General features: G+C 42.7%; 1 long non-coding RNA gene across 1 annotated transcript; it reads left to right on the plus strand.

Moving 5' to 3' along the window:
• Window positions 1-9,749: 9,749 nt before the first annotated feature.
• Window positions 9,750-15,078, plus strand: LOC139414448 (uncharacterized). Its single transcript, XR_011634880.1, has 3 exons — window positions 9,750-10,612; window positions 13,933-14,032; window positions 14,139-15,078. It is a non-coding gene; the product is annotated as an uncharacterized lncRNA (long non-coding RNA).
• The last annotated feature ends 4,741 nt before the right edge of the window (window positions 15,079-19,819 follow it).

The following is a 19,819-nucleotide window of genomic DNA, read 5'->3' on the forward strand; positions in this document are numbered from 1 at the left end:
ACTGTTGTGCATTTGAAGTCATTGTTCCCGCTAGGACACATGCACTGAAGTGAGGTAGGCGACTGAGGGGTAAAATAGTTGAACAATGAAAATCACTGGCTGCTGATCTGTCTTTTCAGGACCTCTCTTCCCAACAGCTAAAGGTCCCAAAGCTTCTGCACATGTGCAGGATTCTCTACTTTATGCACCGTCTCTGCTCTACTGATAGAGAACCTCCCATCAAATTTCTCACTGTCAATCGTCAAATTTCTCACTGTCAATCGAGAATGACAATTCTTCAACTTTTACCAGTGAAACGTCCATGCGGCATCTAAACTCAGCAAAAAAAGAAATGTCCTCTCACTGTCAACTGCGTTTATTTTCAGCAAACTTAACATGTGTAAATATTTGTATGAACATAACAAGATTCAACAACTGAGACATAAACTGAATAAGTTCCACAGACATGTGACTAACAGAAATGGAATAATGTGTTCCTGAACAAAGGGGGGTCAAAATATCTGGTGGGGCCACCAGCTGCATTAACTTCTAGTGGGCTAGGCATTACGCTTGGGGGACAAATTCCAGGTGAAACTGGAGGGCGCGCAATTCAAATAAATAATCATAAAAATTATGGATATTAAACATTTAGGTACATACAAGTCTTATATCGGTTGAAAGCTTACATTTTTGTTAATCTAACTGCACTGTCCGATTTACAGTAGCTATTACAGCGAAAGCATACTATGCGATTGTTTGATATCTTTGAAAGACAGGGTCCTGAAAAAGGGACGTTTCTTTTTTTGCTGAGTTTACATACCAACCATTTGTTCTCAATCAGTTTCATGGGGATATGCATTTAGATCTTATTGAGTTAGACAGTGTTGATTAGAAGTTGCCTACAGTGTTGTTTTAAATGATGTACAGTGAGCAGATTAGAGCAGACGGTGTTAACAAACTGTAGCAAAGCTTACCAGTGTTTAGTTTCAATCAAAGCACATATTTTAGGGAGAGTTGGGAGGTGCAAAAAACACATTTCCAATTCACACATGCATATTAATACAGTTGTACATCTGTGAAATAGGACAAATATAAGCGCCCACCAAATTATTATTAGAAAGAAGAGAGAGGGCCTCCCGAGTGGTGCAGCGGTCTAAGGCACTGCATTCCAGTGCTAAAGGCGTCACTACAGATCCGGGTTTGATCCCGGGCTGTGTCGCAGCCAGCCGCGACTGGGAGACCCATGAGACGGGCGCACAATTGGCCCAGCGTCGTCAGGGTTAGGGGAGGGTTTGGCCAACTGGGATGTTTTTGTCCCATCAAGCTCTAGTGACTCCTTGTGGCGGCCGGGCACATGCACGCTGACACGGTCGCCAGGTATACGGCGTTTCCTCCGACACATTGGTGCGGCTGGCTTCCGGGTTAAGCAAGCAATGTGTCAAGAAGCAGTGCGGCTAGGCAGGGTCGTGTTTCGGAGGACGCATGACTCTCGACCTTCGCCTCTCCCGAGTCCGTACGGGAGATGCAGTGATGAGACAAGACTATAACTACCAATTGGAAACCACGAAATTGGGGAGAAAAAGGGCTAAAAAAAATATATACAAAAATAAAGAGGAGAGAGACAACTTTAGAGGGAATGAGAGAGATTCAGTTGAATTTGACATAGTAACGTGCAAAATGTTGTCCTATTTTGGAAGCATTGACAGTACCTGTCAAGGGTGTTCTAAATGCTATTTTGGAAGCATTGACAGTACCTGTCAAGGGTGTTCTAAATGCTATTTTGGAAGCATTGACAGTACCTGTCAAGGGTGTTCTAAATGCTATTTTGGAAGCATTGACAGTACCTGTCAAGAGTGTTCTAAATGCTATTTTGGAAGCATTGACAGTACCTGTCAAGAGTGTTCTAAATGCTATTTTGGAAGCATTGACAGTACCTGTCAAGAGTGTTCTAAATGCTATTTTGGAAGCATTGACAGTACCTGTCAAGGGTGTTCTAAATGCTATTTTGGAAGCATTGACAGTACCTGTCAAGGGTGTTCTAAATGCTATTTTGGAAGCATTGACAGTACCTGTCAAGAGTGTTCTAAATGCTATTTTGTTTTACAGCGACCAAAAACATGTTTACAGTGCATACATACTGCAATGCTGCTTTGTTGAATTGTGCCCTCAGTCTTTCTATTGTATGATCTGACTGAAACAGAACTAAGTCTTAACCTATAGGTCAGAGGTCACATATACTCTCAAAGCTAAAGCTCACAGCAAAGAACATGAGGCACAAGATGCCATGCGACTCTCATGCACAGGCCTCAGAGACAAACAATCTCCATTTCAGAGGCGAATGCTTTTGTGGGAACAGTAGGTCTTTCCACGCAGGGAGGGAGTGGATACAGAATCAACAAGCAAAGAGAGGAGGAGGTCTGTACTCTGGACATTCTGTAAAACGCATGAACATGAAACCCAACCTTGTGGAAACATCTACTGGCACACCACACAAATCACTCCACCCCACTGAATCGGTTAGGGAGCGCTAGCCCCCGCTATTTTTAGACCTTGGCATAGCGTCTTAAAGATGACTGGGGGAGTGTGCAGCACATTATGTCAGATGAGACTGGTGTTTTTTTTGTACAGCTCTCTCTGTATTCTTGGAATTAAGTGCTGCATTCGACACTGTTGACCATTATGTCCTTCTGGACAGACAGGAGAGGTGGGGTGGCCTCTCCGGTCCAGTTCTAAATTGGTTTAGGACCTATTTAACCGGTCAAGAGTTTTTTGTCACCCTTGGTAAACATAACTCAGAGAAAATATATAACACATGTGGTGTTCCACATGGTTCGATTTTGGGTCCAGTACTGTTCAGTTTGCATATGTTACCTCTTGGCAGCATTATCAGAAAGCACGGAATTGATACATAACTTTACATTTCTGTGTCACCAGAGGATTTTAGCTTTTAGATTTAAAAACTTGTATGGCTTACAATTTCCTCCAGCTAAATCAAGACAGAGGTACTTATTGTTGATAGAGACAGAGATAGACATTTTAATTCACGGGCAATAAAGATAAAATACCAGGTAAAAAACGTAGTTGTTATTTTAGATTCTGAACTCAATTTCGAATCACATGTGACCAAAATAGCTTTTTACCACCTGAGGAACATTGCCAAGGTGCGGACATTTTTCTCCCAGGCTGACAGAGACTCATCCATGCTTTTATTACAAGCAGGCTTGACTACTGTAATGCTCTCCTATCTGGTCTACCCAAGAAAGCCATTGGTCAACTGCAATACATACAGAATGCTGCAGCATGGTTACTGACCAAGACCAGACGGAGAGCACACATTACACCGGTTTTAAGGTCTCTGCACTGGCTGCCTGTGAGTTTAGAATTCATTTTCAGATTCTTCTATTGGTTTTTAAATCAATCCATGACTGTGCATCACAATACATGTCAGACATGCTTTTACGTTATGTACCCAGTAGGTTCCTCAGGTCCTCTGGCACTGGCCTTTTAACTATCCCAAAGCCTAGGACAAGCGGCATGGAGAGACAGCCTTTAGTTACTATGCCCCCAGCCTCTGGAATAGCCTGCCAGAGAACCTGAGGGGGGCCGAAACTGTGGACATATTTAAAAGAGATCTTAAAACTAATATTTGTATCTTTGGTTTTCCTTGGGGTGCTTTTTAGCTGTTCAGTTTTTGTCATTCTTTATTTTTTTATTGTGTAATAAATAGCTTTTATTTTCATTGTTTTCTATTTGTTTTTTCTGTATAGCACAATGTGTTGCGTTCCCTGTCTGAAATGTGCTGTATGAATAAAGCTTGATTTAATCTGACCCACAGAGTCCGCCCCCCCTCTGTGGTGTGTGCCCAAAGTGTTCAGGGGTCAACTGGGATGAGGACAGGGATGATGACACTACATGAGGTCAGGAGCGGTAGAAGGGACGACTAAAAAAAGGATGACTGAAGCTGGAGGTGTAACCCTGGGTCTTTCACTTCCTGTCTGACAGACCAAACTTCCTGTCTTCATGTCCGTACTGCCCCAAAAAAATGTATCTGTACACACATGTATCTGTTTACAGTAGAAGACCCAGTTAGTGACTCAGGTTATCGTTATCATTTTAAACGTAAAAGGTGACTGATGCCCTCAAACTAATACAATAGACTTATGACCCTTACTACTGTATAATCACAACAATGGACACCGCAGTAAACTATCAATTAAAAAGATCTCCACACTACTGTTTACTCTATGACTGAAGCTTGAAATGCTGGAATGACACACAATTAAACATAACATGATAGAGCTATGGCTAGAAAGAGGCATGAAGATAAATGGAAAGATACAGAGAGAAAAAGAGTGCAGAAAATGAATGCAAAACTGGGCAAATTGAAAAAAGAAAGATGGGAAGAGAGAGAGAGAGAATAGAGAGAGAAAAAGAGAGGAGAAGACCCAGATGGTCAGCCTGGCACTTGGCTGCAGCAGGCCGTCATCTGTCTGCAGGCTGGGCTAATGGGACGGCAGAATTGAGGGGGCTCCCCACGGGCTGGGCCAATGAGATGGCAGGATGAAGGGGGCACAGGCCTGGGCAGTGCCAACAGGCTGTGAGAGTGGCCAACAGGTTGTGAGAGGAGCCAGCTGCCACAGAGGACCCCTGTGGAGGGCCCTTTCACTTTGATTACGGGGCACTGCCAGGGGATGGCACTGCCAGCACCAGCGCTAGCGCCAGCGGAACCAGCGCCAAGGTGTCCTGCTACACCCAGTATCATGCCACACCAGCGCTAGCGCCAGCGGAACCAGCACCAAGGTGTCCTGCTACACCCAGTATCATGCCACACCAGCGCTAGCGCCAGCGGAACCAGCGTCAAGGTGTCCTGCTACAGCCAGTATCATGCCACACCAGCGCTAGCGCCAGCGGAACTAGCGCCAAGGTGTCCTGCTACATCCAGTATCATGCCACACCAGCGCTAGCGCCAGCGGAACTAGCGCCAAGGTGTCCTGCTACATCCAGTATCATGCCACACCAGCGCTAGCGCCAGCGGAACTAGCGCCAAGGTGTCCTGCTACACCCAGTATCATGCCACACCAGCGCTAGCGCCAGCGGAACCAGCACCAAGGTGTCCTGCTACACCCAGTATCATCCCACACTTGCTGGGTGGTGGACGGTGCCTTTTGTCTAGTCAAGAGATTGAGCTGATTGAATCCCATCAAGGCAAAGTTTTTGAATACTCTTTCAAATGCGTCCTCCCTTCCAAATCAAATGTTATTTGTCACATATGCAGACCTTACCGTGAAATGGTTACTTAACCATTTTTTTCTTTAAATTTAAGAACAAATTCTTTACATTGACAGCCTACCGGGGAACAGTGGGTTAACTGCCTTGTTCAGGGTCAGAACGACAGATGTTTAACTTGTCAGCTCGAGGATTCAATCCGGCAATCTTTTGGTTATTGGCCAAATGCTTTACCACTAGGATACCTGCCACCCCTGACAACCAACAATGCAGTTTTAAGAAATTATTTAATAAATAAACTAAAAGTTTAAAAAAAGTAACAATAAATTAACAATAACAAGGCTATATACAGGGGGTACCGGTACCGAGTCAATGTGCAGGGGTACAAGTTAGTCAAGGTATTTGAGGTAATATGTACATGTACCTGGTGCTCTGGTACCGCTTGCCATGCAGTAGCAGAGAGAACAGTCTATGACTTGGGTGGCTGGAGTCTCTGACAATTTTCAGGGCCTTCCTCTGCCACCGCCTGGTATAGAATCCTGGATGGCAGGAAGCTTGGCCCCAGTGATGTACTGGGCCATACGCACTGTCCTCTGTAGCGCCTTACAGTTGGATGCAAAGCATTTGCCATACCAGGCGGGGATGCATCCAGTCAGGATGCTCTCGATGGTGCAGCTGTAGAACGTTTTGAGGATCTGGGGACCCATGGCAAATATTTTAAGTCTCCTGAAGGGGAATAGGCGTTGTCGTGCCCTCATCACGACTGTCTTGGTGTGTTTGGACCATGCCAGTTTGTTGGTGATGTGGACACCAAGGAAGCTCTCGACCCGCTCCACTACAGCCCAGTTGATGTGAACGGGGGCCTGCGCTGCTCTTTCTTTCCTGTATTCCATGATCAGATTGGTTGTCTTGCTCACTTTGAGGGAGAGGTTTTTGTCCTGGCACCACACTGCGAGGTCTCTGACCTCCTCCCGATAGCCTTTCTCATCATTGTCGGTGATCAGGCCTACCACCGTTGGGTCATCAGCGAACATAATGATGGTGTTGTAGTCGTGCTTGGCCACGCAATCGTGGGTGAACGGAGAGTACAGGAGGGGACTTACCATGCACCTCTGAGGAGTCCGTGTTGAGGATCAGCGTGGCAGATGTATTGTTGCCTACCCGTCAGGAAGTCCAGGACCCAGTTGCAGAGGGAGGTGTTTAGTCCCAGGGTCCTTAGCTTAGTGATGAGCTTCAATGGACTTTATGCAAACTGGAAACCATATATCCTGATGCTGCATTTATTGTAGCTGGGGATTTTAACAAAGCTAATTTGAGAACAAGGCTACCTAAATTCTATCAGCATATTGATTGCTGTACACGAGCGAGTAACATGCTCGACGATTGCTAATCTAACTTCCGCGATGCATGCCCTCCTTTTGGCAAATCTTACCATGACTCGATCTTGTTGCTCCCCTCCTATAGGCAGAAACTAAAACAGGAAGCGCTCATGCTTATGTCTATCCAATGCTGGTCTGACCAATTGGATTTCACGCTTCAAGATTGCTTCGATCACGTGGACTGGGATATGTTCCGGGTTGCCTTAGATAATAACATTGATGTTATACACTGACGCGGTGGGCGAGTTTATAAGGAAGTGTATAGGAGATGTTGTACCCACTGTGACTATTAAAAACTTCCCTAACCAGAAACCGTGGATTGATGGCAGCATTCACGCAAAGCTGTAAGCATGTACCACTGCATTTAATCATGGCAAGATGACTGGAAATATGACCGAATACAAACAGTGAAATTATTCCCTCCGCAAGGCAATCAAACAAGCAAAGTGTCAGTATAGAGACAAAGTGGAGTCGCAATTTAAGGGCTCAAACTCGAGATGTATGTGGCAGGGTCTACAGACAATCACGAATTACAAAAAGAAAACCAGTCCCGTCGTGGAAATCGACGTCTTGCTTCCAGACAAATTAAAAAACGTATTTGTGCGCTTTGAGGACAATACAGTTCCATTGACGCGGCCCGCTACCAAAGACTGTGGGCTCTAATTCTCCATGGCCGACGTGAGTAAAACATTTAAATGTGCTAACCCTCGCATGGCTGCCGGCCCAGACGGCATCCCTAGCCGGGTCCTCAGAGCATGCGCAGACCAACTGGCTGGTGTGTTTACGGACATGTTTAATCAATCCCTATCCCAGTCTGCTGTCCCCACATGCTTCAAGATGGCCACCATTGTTCCTGTTCCCAAGAAAGCTAAGGTAACTGAACTAAATGACTATCGCTCCGTAGCATCTGCCATCATTCTGCCATCATGAAGTGCTTTGAGAGACTAGTCAAGGATCATATCACCTCCACCCTACCTGTCACCCTAGACTCACTTCAATTTGCTTACCGCCCCAATAGGTCCACAGACGATGCAAAACGCCATCACGCTGCACACTGCCCTATCGCATCTGGACAAGAGGAATACCTATGTAAGAATGCTGTTCATTGACTTCAGCTCAGCATTCAACATCATAGTCCCCTCCAAACTCATCATTAAACTTGAGACCCTGGGTCTCGACCCCGCCCTGTACAACTGGCTCCTGGAATTTCTGACGGGCCTCCCCCAGGTGGTGAAGGTAGGAAACAACATCTCCACTCAGCTGATCCCCAACACTGGGGCCCCACAAGGTTGCATTCTCAGCCCCCTCCTATACTCCCTGTTCACCCACGACTGCGTGGCCGTGCACGCCTCCAACTCAATCATCAACTTTGCAGACGACACAACAGTGGTAGGCTTGATTACCAACAACGATGAGACAGCCTACAGGGAGGAGGTGAGGAACCTCGGAGTGTGGTGTCAGGAAAATAACCTCTCATTCAATGTCAGCAAAACAAAAGAGATGATTGTGGACTTCAGGAAACAGCAAAGGGAGCACCCTCCTATCCACATCGACGGGACAGCAGTGGACAAGGTGGAAAGTATTAAGTTCCTCTGTGTTCATATCACCGACAAACTGAAATGGTCCACGCACACAGGCAGTGTGGTGAAGAAGGCAAACTACCTGCCCTCCAGGACACCTACAACACCTGATGTCATAGGAAGGCAAAAAACATCATCAAGGACAATAACCACTCAAGCCACTGCCTGTTCACCCATAACCAGACTTTCAAAGGACTTCATGGCTATAGATGTGAGTGCTACAGGGCAGTAGTCATTTAAGCAGGTTACCTTGGTGTTCTTGGGCACAGGGACTATGGTGGTCTGCTTGAAACATTCCAGTTTGGGAATTGCCAATATAGGAGGCACATTTTTATTTTTATTCTTTCTTAAAAAAAAAACTACATTGTTGGTTAAGGGCTTGTCAGTAAGCATTTCACATTTAGGTCTACTAGACCTGTTGCATTCGGTGCATGTGATTTGATTTGTATGCATTTACTGGTTCTCTTTCTGGAGACAGGTTGGATGACACAACAAGATAAAATGAGAGAGCTGGTTTCATCAGCTGGTATAATTAACCAGTTATGTAATGGCTCTAATGACACAGTGAGTGCATGGAGGAGGTTCTCCTCATTAAAAACTGACACATTTAACAACATCACCGGCGATGCAGTATATAGCCAAGTACCCTCCTGGCTTGGATAATTTTCAAAGATCTTGAGGTCGGGCCAGAAGGTAGGATTGCTGCTAATTATTGGTTAGGATGTTGGGTGGGAAATGGGAATAAACACTACTTAATGTGGCCAAAAAAAAAAAGGTCAGGAGCCACCCATGTCCCAGACTTGAATGGAGTGATTGAAAAAGGGGTTGAGTCATGGTGACTGGGTTAGTATACGGAGAGGCTGTTGTTCCCATTCCGTCTGTTAGCTCTCCAGAGTTTCCCATCTGAGTGATTGTTATTCAGAGTGTGGCAGTGACGACAGATAGAGGTACAAGACAGCCTGTTCCCACGTAAGACCCCAGCTGTGGTTGGCTGAGTGTGTGTGTGTGTGTGTGTGTGTGTGTGTTGTCGTGTTTTTCATGTGAAGAAGCTACCCAGCGTGTTACAGTACTATACACTCCACCGGCACAGACACCCACAGGACATTCCTGAAACTAAGCGGTCCACATTCCACACCTAGCGTTACGATTCTGGAAGCTGTGCTTTGCTCATATAAACCCAATGAGTGAGAAGAAATATCTAAATATTTAGTGGAACTTTTCCCTTTGCCCAGAGCAAGAGCAAGATAGAGCAAGATGGACCAATACCCCAGTCGACCCGGAGTGAGAGTGCTCCAGAATGGAGATGAGCGAGCCAGACAATGAGGGATGGGGGCATAGTAGCGGGAAGTAGGGGTGCAGCACCCCCTGATTAAAACATAAATGTGTGCACTAGGCCTTTATTACTCCTGTTTGAGCGGAGAAAAATACTCCTCCGCACCCCCACAACATCTTTGGGGGTGTGGGGTGCTCCCTGGCACAGACAGGAGTGGAATGGAACAGACAGGAGTGGAATGAAACAGACAGGAGTGGAATGAAACAGACAGGAGTGGAATGGAACAGACAGGAGTGGAATGGAACAGACAGGAGTGGAATGGAACAGACAGGAGTGGAATGGAACAGACAGGAGTGGAAAAGGAGGGAGGAAAGAAACAAGCACAGAAATGTCTGTTTAGTCCCACCCTCTCCCCCCGTTCTCGCTCTCTCCCTCTCGCTTTTTTCGCTGTGCAGTACCTTGGCTGTCAGAGCAGGTGTTGGACAGGGTATAAAGGCCATCTGGAGTGAGGGATCGCTGAGCAGTGAGAATTAAGACCTCCACACTCTGACAGGGCTCAGACAAACCATCTGGTCCCGCCCTCGCTTAAAGAACCTGTTCCCAGCTTCTTCACACACCGACCTCCAGCGCTCACGCTCTCTTACTAAAACACACATGTTCACTCACTCCCCTCGATTAGCATCTGCTGTCGGGAGGTTAGTGGATTGTAAAGACCTGCTTCTTCCTCAGAGAGATTTCTTTGTTTCTTTATTCTTGTGACTTTTTGGAGTGGAGTCGGGCCGGCATGGCGTGGAGGAGACGTGCATTTGGACCCAGCATGTCAGTCTGTCTCTGGGCTTTGTGTCTGTCCCTCAGTCTCATCTGGACTTGTCAAGTGACCCAGGCAGCCATCTACAGACTCGCAGATGAAGTACAACCTTGATTAAATACTCTCTTAGAAAATAGGGTTAATGGAGGGTTCTTCAGGTGTGGCTGCGGGAGAACCTTTTTTGGTTCCAACTAGAAACATTTTACCCAACAAACAACCCTTTAAGAATCCTTCCATAAGAAGGTTCTACCTGGAACTAAAAAAAAAAGGGTTCTGAACCTGTTATGGTTCTAGGTAGCACATTGGTTTACTACCAGAGAAGGGTAACATGTTTCTGGTAACTTGCCATTCATCCTTTGGTGCACAGGTAAGAGTTTTCTATTTTTAAGAATCTGAGCAATTGGAATATGCAGTCCGAGATATTAAGCACAACAAATTTGTAACATATTGTACGAATTAGATTCGTAACATATAAAAATGTGCAGGACGTAACATAAACTAAATGGATGACGATGTACACAATTGAATGACGCAGTAGACGAAAAACAGGGACCCGTTTTGGCTCATGAGCACCACTTTCAAAACCACTGGCTGAAATTATACAAACGTTCTGAAGAGTCACTTTAACACAGTTAAATGTTTAGTCATTTCTCCCCTGAAGACAATAAATTCCTTTTTTCAAGGGGCTTCTATATGTTCCGTTCTACCTTGGTGTGAAAGAAAGAAAGTAGAAAACCCTATAAATCTAATCTGGTTTGGGTCAAATAGAAACAATATAACCCTATAAATCTAATCTGGTTTGGATCAAATAGAAACAATATAACCCTATAAATCTAATCTGGTTTGGGTCAAATAGAAACAATATAACCCTATAAATCTAATCTGGTTTGGATCAAATAGAAACAATAAAACCCTATAAATAATCTGGTTTGGCTGGGGTCAAATAGAAACAATATAACCCTATAAATCTAATCTGGTTTGGGTCAAATAGAAACAATAAAACCCTATAAATCTAATCTGGTTTGGGTCAAATAGAAACAATATAACCCTATAAATCTAATCTGGTTTGGGTCAAATAGAAACAATATAACCCTATAAATCTAATCTGGTTTGGGTCAAATAGAAACAATATAACCCTATAAATCTAATCTGGTTTGGGTCAAATAGAAACAATAAAACCCTATAAATCTAATCTGGTTTGGGTCAAATAGAAACAATATAACCCTATAAATCTAATCTGGTTTGGGTCAAATAGAAACAATATAACCCTATAAATCTAATCTGGTTTGGGTCAAATAGAAACAATATAACCCTATAAATCTAATCTGGTTTGGATCAAATAGAAACAATAAAACCCTATAAATAATCTGGTTTGGGTCAAATAGAAACAATATAACCCTATAAATCTAATCTGGTTTGGATCAAATAGAAACAATAAAACCCTATAAATAATCTGGTTTGGGTCAAATAGAAACAATAAAACCCTATAAATAATCTGGTTTGGCTGGGGTCAAATAGAAACAATATAACCCTATAAATCTAATCTGGTTTGGGTCAAATAGAAACAATAAAACCCTATAAATCTAATCTGGTTTGGGTCAAATAGAAACAATATAACCCTATAAATCTAATCTGGTTTGGGTCAAATAGAAACAATATAACCCTATAAATCTAATCTGGTTTGGGTCAAATAGAAACAATATAACCCTATAAATCTAATCTGGTTTGGGTCAAATAGAAACAATATAACCCTATAAATCTAATCTGGTTTGGGTCAAATAGAAACAATAAAACCCTATAAATAATCTAATTTGGCTGGGGTCAAATAGAAACCTTTCACACATATTTCTTCCATCAATTGAAGTGACCTGACAAAACAAACTACTCAACATAACCCTACAAATTACAAGAAAACCTCAACAAATCAGTCTAGATAAAGATTGTACCATAAATTAAATGTGATAATGCATTTTCATACACAGTACCAGTCAAAAGTTCTTTCATTTAAGGGTTTTTCTTTATTTTTGCAATTTTCTACATTGTAGAATAATAGTGAAGACATCAACACTATGAAATAACACATATGGAATCATGTAATAAGCAAAAAAGTGTTAAACAAATCAAAATATATTTTATATTTGAGTTTCTTCAAAGTAGCCACCCTTTGCCTTGATGACAGCTTTGCACACTCTTGGCATTCTCTTAACCAGCTTCACTTGGAATGCTTTTCCAACAGTCTTGAAGGAGTTCCCACATATTCTGAGCACTTGTTGGCTGCTTTTCCTTCACTCTGCGGTCCAACTCCTCCCAAACAATCTCAATTGGGTTGAGGTCGGGTGATTGTGGGGGGCAGGTCATCTGATGCAGCACTCCATCACTCTCCTTCCTAGTCAACTAGCCCTTACACAGCTTGAAGGTGTGTTGCGTCATTGTCCTGTTGAAAAATAGATGATAGTCCCACTAAGCGCAAACCAGATGGGATGGCGTATCGCTGCAGAATGCTTCATGGTTGGAACCACACATGTGGAGATCATTCGTTCACCTACTCTGTGTCTCACAAAGACACGGCGGTTGGAACCAAAAATCACAAATTTGGACTCATCAGACCAAAGGACAGATTGCCACTGTTCTAATGTCCTTTGCTTGTGTTTCTTGGCCCAGACAAGTCTCTTCTTATTATTGGTGTCCTTTAGTAGTGGTTTCTTTGCAGTAATTCGACCATGAAGGCCTGATTCACGCAATCTCCTCTGAACAGTTGATGTTGAGATGTGTCTGTTACTTTAACTACGTGAAGCATTTATTTGGACTGCAACTTCTGAGGCTGGTAACTCTAATGAACTTACCTTCTGCAGCAGAGGTAACTCTGGGTCTTCCTTTCCTGTGGCGGTCCTCATGAGAGCCAGTTTCATCATAGCGCTTGATGGTTTTTGCTACTGCACTTGAAGAAACTTTCAAAGTTCTTGAAATGTTCTGGATTGACTGATCTTACTGTCTTAAAGTAATGACGGACTCTAATTTCTCTTTGCTTATTTGAGCTGTTCTTGCCATAATATGGACTTGGTCTTTTACCAAATAGAGATATCTTCTGTATACCACCCCTACCATATCACAACACAACTGATTGGCTCAAACGCATTAAATTCCACAAATTCACTTTTAACAAAGCACACCTGTTAATTGAAATGCATTCCAGGTGACTACCTCATGAAGCTGGTTGAGAGAATGCCAAGAGTGTGCAAAGAGGCAAAGGGTGGCTACTTTGAAGAATCTCAAATATAAAATATATTTAGACACGTTTTTTTTTGGTTACTACATGATTCCATGTGTTATTTCATAGTTTTCACTGTTATTCTAAAATGTATAAACTAGTCAAAAGAAAGAAAAATCATTGAATGAGTAGGTGTGTCAACTTTTGACTGGTACTGTACATTGAATGAATCTATTTCTCAAGTTTGGGTCACCTCTTCTTTGGTGTGGAAGGCTTTACCGTTCAGCAGTTTAATATAACATCTCCCTCTACTGGCCAGCTGAAGTAATGCTGGCCAGTATAGTTTGGGATCACGTAAATCTCTCGTGAGTGTATTTGCAAATCCTTGCATTTGTGCATGCCATAGCCACATTACAGTTGAAAGTGCAATGTAACAACCTGTACCGTTATCAATTGTTCTCTGTATTCATTGACTGCAGGTCCGTGTATCTACAAAGAGGTTTCGTTTGAGCCTGGACAGACCTTCTACAGGGGTTGTAACAAGTGCAACTGCCACGAAAATGGCTACTTCTGTCTCTCGTGAGTAAACGGACCAAATTAGTGACAGTATGCAAGTCAAATATATAAACCAAACATGAATTCCGTTTTTCCCAATATCACGTCTTTTTTTCGTTCATACCCCCAGACCGATGAAATCTACCACATGGCCCAACAAGTTCCAACGGAGTGTGGCTACCGCGTGGTTAAAAGGAGGTCCCGGAGGTGGAGTGTCAAGCCTACAGCTGGATCTGGTGAAGGCAGACAGACACCTACCTACCTTATATGCCCCCTTACGGTCAACATACACGATCTCAAGACTCTGGCTGTGGACAACCTCTTCAATTAAGTAGTTATCATGCAGAGAACTGACCACATCCAACCTTCAATTTATCAACTTGTTCAATCAAAGGAACCAATTCCCAAATTGAACGACCCAACTCCAAAAGTTTAGTCCTTCGTTTCAATAAATGTGTGTAGGGGGACAGATTGTGTGTGTGTGCTAATGTTACTAAAAAGTGGGACCGAAGGACCTCAATTGGCACGGATTCCAAATGGGCATAGATTCAAATTCCTATAGATTTTAAAACACAAGTACCATAAAAAGAAGCAACATACTCTGACTGTACAGTAGTGTCCTATCATCCAATATGAGTGCTCAGCTTCCTGCCCTCCTCTCCTTACTTTAGTGACCACTGATCTTGATCACATCGACAGTGTCATTATTTTTCGGTACACAAAAAGTACATTACATTTCCAATGGAAAGCTGTGGTTGCCCTGCTGCATTGCAGAGGCAGTTGCAGTGCTTCATGTATAAATTCGATTTGTCGAACGTATGTGTAACGACGCTGGGTTTATAACCGCGGAAATCGACTCTGCCGCTCGAGCATGCTTTTGCGGCAGTCGATAGCGCGCCTGACCTCGGGCTCGAGACCTGGTCTCTGCTGTTTCATTACAGTATGCATCAAATCGTATGCGTAGACGGCGTGACATAAATGGTAGCAGAAGGTGAATGTTGAACTTTTGTTGCACACATCCAGATGATGCGTACCATTGTACACACCGATTAACATAGTTAAAGGTTAAATAAAAAATGTGATAGAGTTGTAAGTGATAGAGTTGTAAACGCCTAGATCACACCGATAGTGTCATAGCGCAAAATAGTAAGCGGCATCATCTGGATTTGTGTGCAACAATGGTTCAACATGAACTTTCTGCTACCATTTCTGTCGAGCAGTCTACGCAGTTTGACGCATACGTTCGATAAATCCAATTTATGCATCACACAAAACACACTAACGGCCTCTGCAATTCTGCAAAGCAAACAGCGTTCCATTGGAAAGGAATGTACTTCTGGTGTACCAAAATGCAATGACGGCGTGATCGAGGCGTAAGCGGCCAACTGAGTAGTTTGATGAGGACTCCGACAATATGTCAATATTGTATCACCTGTTGTTTACGAAGCATGTGACAAATAAAAGTTTGATTTGACCTCGTGACAAGACAAACGGCGTGCTTCTAGACGTCGACGCTATTACCCGGCACTGCCCGAGTGTGGCCCTCAAATCTCAACCAGATACTGTAAGGAAGTGCTATTTCTTATACAGGTGACCAGCCTACTGCTATTACATTGCTATAACTGAGACAATGTATTTTCACAGTAAAACATGTTAGGTCCCATACAGGATAGCTCCCACACCCACACACACAGCACACACACATTACACACACTAACTGCCGAGGACACACAGATAAGACATACACCCACACATTGGGAGGAAGAGACAGCCTTGACTTGCAGAAACCAGCGCACACACCTAATCTCCTTTCTAGCCGAACATTGTGTGACTGAGGACAGCGCACACACCTAATCTCCTTCTTAGCTGAACATTGTGTGACAAGGAACGGCACGACAAGACTCAGAGGGATGACGGACGGCCCAACAGGACCAACCAGAAGACCAGAACTTCTAGACTCAACCTACTTTCTATACTGTATATAACATACATGCACTCTGTTATCGGGGCTTCTTTTCTGCTGGTTCCTTAAGAACCGAATGAAATGGGCCCGTATACGTTGTACCAGATATCTTTACTCATAATTAAACTGTCACTTGTCATACAATAGACCACCTTGTCTGAATCGATCCTTGACCGGCTCACCCTCCTACATATCCCATTATCAACAGAATCTTGGTAGCAGAGGATGGTTTACTAACGACCCAGTCCAGAGTGGTTGATGTGGGTGTGAGGGGGCGAGTTGGTGAAAGGACGGTTCCCGGAAGACAGGTGAAAACTTTAGGGGGAGGACAACAATTCTGCTCAACTCGGGAAACTGATCTCTGGTCGACCACAAAATAAGGTAAGCAAAACCTGTTTAATCAAACTTTGCATATTGTCGAATAGTCATACCAAATTACGATCAGTAGTACCGAGTGTGGGTAAGAATTTTTGTGTAAATTTAACATAAATAATTGACTTGAAATTGACAGTGAAGTAAACATATGTGGTAATTAGAATATCCCGATAGTCCGGCTTGTGACCGGTCCGGCTTGTGTCCGGTCAGGGATAAGTAGTAGTAGACCTAAATAACCCGAGGGTCCGGCTTGTGTCCGGTCAGGGATAACTAACAATAAATATAGAATATTCCGATAGTCCGGCTTGTGTCCGGTCCGGCTGAGACCGGTCAGGAATAAAATAGTCAATATAGAGTTGCTACCGATAGTCCGGCTAGTGTCCGGTCCGGCTTGTGTCCGGTAAGGTGATCTATAATTGGGCATAGATTTAACCAATAGCCAGGCTTGTGACCGGTGAGGTGTCTACAAAAGGTTAATATATTGAATCTCTAATTAGGCATAGATATAACCAATAGCCAGGCTTGTGACCGGTGAGGTTAAAACCAATAGCCAGGCTTGTGACCGGTGAGGTGTCTACAAAAGATTAATGTATGTTGGACTGAAAAGTCCGCTTTGTGTTTTGGTCTGAACTGATGTGATAAATGTACAAATGTGTGACGTCGTGGAATAAGATGTTCTAATTGATCGATTTTGTTGAAGCTATGTACATGTAAGAATATTTGTGTGTCGACTATAGACTAAATGTAAACGGCGTTTCACAAGACCCTGTTATCATTACCAATATTTAAAATTACTGTGGAAAAGTATTTCCTAAATTCTAAAAAAACATTATCCAAATTGTTAAAACATTAATGTTGAAGATCATTTCCTGAATTGGGGCTCGTCTTTAATCATTAAACCATTATTGTCGAAAATTCTGGATTTATGACGGAGAAGCTCTGAGTTAAGACAGAGTATGAGTAATAGTGTCTCCTAAGAATACATCACTGGCGCGAACCAGTGGCGGGCTAAGTATATCCAGAGAGTGTACAAAATATTTCTAAAAACACGTAACTATTATTAAACTAAAATGGCGACTCCGCAACCTCCAAAATTAAAATTCAATGATTTTCTAGATCAACGTATGCAAGATAGGTCAGGAGGAAAGGAACAGTGGAAGTCAATAAAGAAGGTTTGAAGTTAAGATGGACACAAGCAGGTTATCTAGGAGGGGGGCCGCCAACAGGGGCCCAGTTGAAAACAATGGAATGTGGGTTAAGAGAGACGTTGCAGGAGGCTAGAGACAAGGAGGTAGAAAGAAACAAGAGCCGTTTATTTAAGAATCAAGGGACTAAACAGAGAGAAAGAGCAGAAGCGGAACTAAAAAATAGGAACTTGGGCTATCGAGGAGACGCGCAGAGTGCAACTGAATAAGAAACCAGAAATGATGGGGGTGGTTACTCCCACAGAGGGGGAAGATGAGCTGACGGACCTCCCTCAGGAGATGTCGCCAAATCCCTCTCTGCTGTTTGATGTAAATTACTAAATTTAAACTATTATGATGTGTGAGATTGGAAAATAGTTGAGAAAGTAATATCTCTATTGGCAACTGCAATTTTATTATTGATCGACAATACTTAATGGTGCATTGTGTATGGGATGTACTAGTATGCCTGGCTGATAGGTGGTAACAGAGAACACTTACTACATGTATGAATGGTGGGTAACGAGTGACCACCAAAGTGCGAATGGAAAGCCATATGATGCGAATGTGATGTACTAGGCAGGGCCAAGTGTGAATGACGGATATTTGAATTGATTACTCGGACTTGAGACCGATTTAGCCTTTGGGAAAGGGTCTCTCTAAGGTCCTAACAAAGCATAGGTGTGTGTGTGAAGTACATCGGGTAGTAAAGTCGGCGCACTGACTACCAAGTTTGAGTGAGGCAGTTTTAGTAAAGGCATAGGTTGTTGACAGTATTGTAATGTACATAAAATATCGTTGAATATAGAAAAGGTGTTGAAAACGCTGAAGTCCACTCTAGAATTGAATGAAGGCAGAGAGGGTAAGGAGTGGAAGAGACGGGGTGAGAAGCTGTACGGAGAATGGACAGAAGGCGGGGCCATTGTGTCTCCCACTGGTCTGCTTGCTGGGGTGCAATGAAATACGCTTGATATTCAGTCGGGAACTAATATCGGTATGAATGAGGTGGTACCGGTGAGAATGTTGAAAAAGTCGCAGGCTTGCTGATGGGAGGTATATCATAGAATATTGAGGGGGTGTGCATGACTGTTGGAAAAAGTGTTAAACTCTATTAACGTAACATTCTGTGTGTAGATTTATATTATGAGGTTTGAACTATACTAATATTGTAGAATTACATAATCAACATCTGAACATACTTACGTTAAACATTAATTGAGCCACTGAATAATAGATAAGATATACACTAGGGACGGGGCGAAGGGTGTGGTCGATGTAAAACGGGAGTGATGTTCTAACCAAGTGCTGAGAAATAAGGTAGATTTATTTTGTTCTTTTAATTAATTTACACAAGTACTTCCCGGTTATTGATTTTGGTTTGATTGTTCAGATAACACCACTGAAATTAAACAGGAGGTTAAGGTATACTAACATTAGAATCTGTTTTCATTATGGGGAACAATGAAAGGCCCGCAGAGTGGATTGCAGGCTGATATTATTTTATGTTAAAGGGACAGTGCACGTTTATCACAATTGTGTGAGTTTATTGGCAGGGTATAAAGCATTTTGGGGAGACAATCCTTTAAAGACTGAATGAGTTACATGAAACATTGAGGAAATTTAAAACAAATTATTTGAAGGTATTATTATAATTATTAGGTTTTGTTTGTAGCAAACGTTTTGGGTTTAAGGGGATTTCCATGTTCCCAGAGACAAGATATCTTAAAGGGGTACACTCACATATGAAATATTATACGTTTTTATTTTCTGAGTCTTAATTAAATAGGTGAAATCTTTTGATAGAGGAATGTTGTTTAATATAGTAAGAAACACTTCTTTGAAGGGGTGGTATGACTTATGACCTCCATTGTAACTTTCCTTTGTGGTCTGATCAGCCAAATTGGAAAGCCATTTGGATGGAGAATCTAGGGTAATTTGTAATACTGATATTAAGGTAATTTAATACAAAAAGGCAGTGAAATTTACATTATAGTGTCAATATATTTTCTCTGATGAACGTGGTGTGAAAATTTAGCTAGGATAAGTTTTATTTATGGTAGACTCATGTTAAGTATTTGGGACATATTTTGAGCCAACAGGGCAGGGAAGAAATTGAGATATTTGTGTTTGGTTTTAACACCTGTGTATAGGGGGTGCCATTTGAATATTTAATTTGTGGTCATGGGTAATACGGTTTGTTTTTATTTTTTATTTTTAAGGTAAATTAATTATAGTGGGGTTTAATTAACCTATATAAGGACTTTAGAAAGTGCCACCATAGACATGTTT

The sequence above is a fragment of the Oncorhynchus clarkii genome, chromosome 7, assembly GCF_045791955.1.
Source record: "Oncorhynchus clarkii lewisi isolate Uvic-CL-2024 chromosome 7, UVic_Ocla_1.0, whole genome shotgun sequence".
In the NCBI taxonomy this organism is placed as follows: Eukaryota; Metazoa; Chordata; class Actinopteri; order Salmoniformes; family Salmonidae; genus Oncorhynchus; species Oncorhynchus clarkii.